This window comes from Apodemus sylvaticus, chromosome 3 (genome assembly GCF_947179515.1).
Source record: "Apodemus sylvaticus chromosome 3, mApoSyl1.1, whole genome shotgun sequence".
Taxonomy (NCBI): Eukaryota; Metazoa; Chordata; class Mammalia; order Rodentia; family Muridae; genus Apodemus; species Apodemus sylvaticus.
The window spans coordinates 18193578-18197466 of NC_067474.1; the positions used below are offsets into that span (position 1 = coordinate 18193578).

At 39.5% G+C, this 3889-nt stretch overlaps 1 pseudogene; it reads left to right on the forward strand.

Annotated features, from left to right (window-relative positions):
• Positions 1-3381: 3381 nt before the first annotated feature.
• LOC127681968 (uncharacterized) lies at positions 3382-3499 on the forward strand (annotated as a pseudogene).
• The last annotated feature ends 390 nt before the right edge of the window (positions 3500-3889 follow it).

Here is a 3889-nt window from a genome sequence, read left to right on the forward strand (position 1 = left end):
TCCAGGCCTACTCAGTGAGAAGAAGACAAACAATTCTAAGAGTATCATCAAATTATACAAGACATATTAAACAGGTGACACTGATTAAACATCACCAAGAAATCCCAATGATTACAAACAAAGTAGCAAAACTCTGTAGAATATATTGCTTGGCTTATTTGGGGGCAGGGAAGGGTGCCAAATGGAAGAAGCTAGGGGACATGAATGAGGCACGAGAAAGGGACAGGAGAATAATGTGACTAAACAGAAAAAGAAAAAGTAATTGTCAAAAAAATCTTTAAAAAGAAAGAACAAGGAAAAAATCTCAATAGTAAGATTCTCAACAATAAGTTCAACCTCAGATTGGATCAATAAAAAGGAAACACAAAATAACAATAGGAATTTTAAAGAAAACAATAACAACACCCCCCCCCCCAATAACACTACTAAAATCATAGCAGAAAGGGAGAAGGGAGTCTTCACAAGTGTCAAGAATGAAAAAAAATCAAAGAAAGCAAAGAAAATAAGATGGTCTAGTAAGGAAAAAATGTATGATAAAATTAGATGAATGTATAGAAGGGAATTAAAAACAGTATTAACTATGGTGCTGGAAAATATTCTAAAATGTAATGAAGCAATGGAAGAACAGGAGCAAGAAAAGGGGGAAGATGCTGGAGCAAGCTGTCTGGGAGTTGGTTATTGGACATAGTAGACTCATTATGATCATGGGGGTAGGGCTAGTTGAACTTTGTGGGCTCTTTTTTCCCCTATGGTTTATGCTGGTATTGATCCCAAATTTCAAAAAGCATCTGAGATCTTCCAGAACTGTCTTCTTTCGGTAGCTTTTGCCTTCTCTGCCTATCACTGGTTTCTGATGGCCTCACTTAGCTTTGTGGTCCATGGGCGAGCAGGTTCTGTCATCTTCTCTAGATTCCTCAGGTTGTACCCCCTGAGATAGCTAATGATCCAGCTTGGGTGTTTCCTGGTTGTGCTATGTGTATAGGAAGCAACCACAGTCCTGAGACCTCTATAGGCAATGGACCTGTCTTCCTACCTCTGAGACATCCTAAATAATTCAGTCACCGTGATAGAAGTGCATCCATAGGTATCAAGTAGAGCCCTGGAGCTTTAGAGTTTTCAGGCTCTCTATTAATGCCAGGGCAGATAGATGGCTCTGGAGGTTGGTCTACCTGCTTAATTTTGTCACAGGGCTATTAAACTCCAGCGTTAATCTCATCTCCCAGCAACCAACGGCAAAATTCCCTTTCCTTGGTAGTTCATTGTCCAAGTTGTGCTTTAAGCCATCTATGCTTTTCACTTGCTATCCTCCGTTCACCCCACCACTCTCCACAACTGTCTCCCACCCCAGGATTTTTTCTTTCCTTGGGACTACAGGTTAAATTCAGGCTTCCTCTATTGTGCCTGTTCCCATTATCAGACTTGCAAGTTGATCCAGTTTCAAACATTATGTTTTTTTTTTTTTCTCAACATAGCATCTGGCTCCTTCTGTCTTCAACATTCAGCTCTGTGATGTGGTATCTCTTTCTACTGCTAAAACAACAGAGGAATCACTCTCTCACCAAAACCTGCGACTGGGTTTAAAGCCTGTTAGGGCTGTAGGCTTGTTATGAAGATAGGATTGCCAGGCTCTTTCTAGCAGGGCTGCCTGGCTTACTTTTTAGAGATTTTGTTTGTTTGTTTCTCCATCCTGTATCAGGGAAATGTACATCTGGAGCTGTGTTCAACAAGGCTTCTTCTGTGTGTATTGCCCACATGGTTTCCCATACTTGCCAGGCATCTTATCAATACCTAGTGAAGTTCTGAAGTTCTTCCTCTCATCTCAAAATAGAGTCTATTTATCCCTGTTCTCAGTCTTCTTAATTGGGCAACTCGGACGCAGCTTCTCAGCTATGTGGAATCCAGAATTATTTGCTATGACTTGCTAATCTACACATTTAATCTTTGCATTATCACCAACAACAGGAGTATAAGCTGTTTAAATGGCTTTTAAGAGTTCTAACTCTTTCTATGCATGCTTTGTGAATTTTATTCTGCCAAAAGCTTATCATCATAATGTGAGTTGGCATGGTGGCTCTCTGTAAAAATGTTTAAACTTTGTCAATAAGTGAAGAGATGTTCTTTTTATGCATCTGTGCCCATGAAAAAAATTTCTTGAGGTCTTGGCACACATGATGGTAACCCATTGCAAGTTTTGTTCCTTGATCACAGTGGAATTCAATTAGAAAGTAATAGTAAATAGAAAAGAAGAGAAGACATAATTATGGACAATTTCCAAACTTGTGGCAACTAAACATCACGTTTCAAAGTATACTATATGTCAGAGGGAAAGAAAATCTCAAAGAAAAATATAAAATCACCAAACTTAATAAAAAACCTGCAGTAAATCAACTTTTGTGGGACATAGTTAGGCACAGCAATGCTAAAATGTAACTAGATGCTGATATCCCGAAAGAAGAAAAGCCTCAGATCAATAATCTACAATTCACCACAAAAACTTAGAAAAGGCAAAATCAACAGAGCCTGGAGGGAGAATACAGAAGGAGAGAAGAGAAATATAAAGTCAACTGGGAACATCTGTAGAACAAAGGCAGCTGTTCAAAAAGTTCAACAATTTAGGCTGATCTCTACTAAAATGACAAGCAATAGAGAAGACACTCATTACTGACTATGACCCCTGCTCTTAACTACTGAGCCATTTCTCCAGTCCCTCCTGTCAAAAATAGATAAGGAACTAGAAGAGGGACTAGTTGGGAAAAAGCAGTTCAGTGGGGTAATGTGGGGTGAAAATGCACAAAAGTCATTATATATATTTATGAAATTGGAAAAATGCAAATAACCATTAGAAACAATGAATCCATGAAATTCTTAAACAAATGGATGGAACTGGAGGACATCATCCTAAGTGGGGTAACCCAGTCTCAAAAGAACATTCATGGTATGTACTCACTGATAAATGGATATTAGCCTAGAAGCTTGTAATACCCAAGACACGATGCACATATCAAATGATGTCCAAGAAGAAGGAAGGAGTGGCCCCCGGTCCTGGAAAAGCTCAGTGCAGCAGTGTTGGTGAATACCAGGACAGGGAAGTGGGAAGGGGTGGATTGGGGAACAGGGGAAGAGAAGAGGGCTTATGGAACTTTCGGGGAGGGGGGGATCCAGGAAAGGGAAAATCACTTGAAATGTAAACAAAGAATATATCAAATAAAAAAACAATTAAAAAAAGAGAATGGGTGGAGGGAAGAGGGATTAGGGAACTTATGGGGAGGGGGGGACCGGGAAAGGGAAAATCATTTGGAATGTAAACAAAGAATATATAAAATAAAAATTATAATAAAAAAGGATAAATACAAATAAAACCATTTTTAAAATGTTTAACGGCCTACCCCAGAGGCATTACAAGTGTGACTGCTGTGTCACATGAGTGTCAGTAGGTGGCAGAGAGGAGAGTTTCAGTGTTCTGACCTATGAACATTATAATGATTTGTAGCCTGACATTCCTGGAAAAAAAGAAAGAAAGAAGGAAGGAAGGAAGGAAGGAAGGAAGGAAGGAAGGAAGGAAGGAAGGAAGGAAGGAAAGAAAGAAAGAAAGAAAGAAAGAAAGAAAGAAAGAAACCAAGCCCGAGATGATCAGTAGTCAACGCTGCATAGGCCTGGGGGTGGGGCACAGACCGTACCTGAGATGACCTCTGTTCATCGCCATAATGCATGAGTTGGGTATAACACTCTTGACATCACTTTGGAGACAACTGCAGACATTCAGAGGTCCCAGAGACCTTATCAAGTTTATTTTGCTATGAACTGAGTTCTTTGACCGGAAGCAATACTATGTGAGACACTATGGCAGTGGTTAAAACATTTTGCAGTTCATAGATGGTAACTTTAGCAA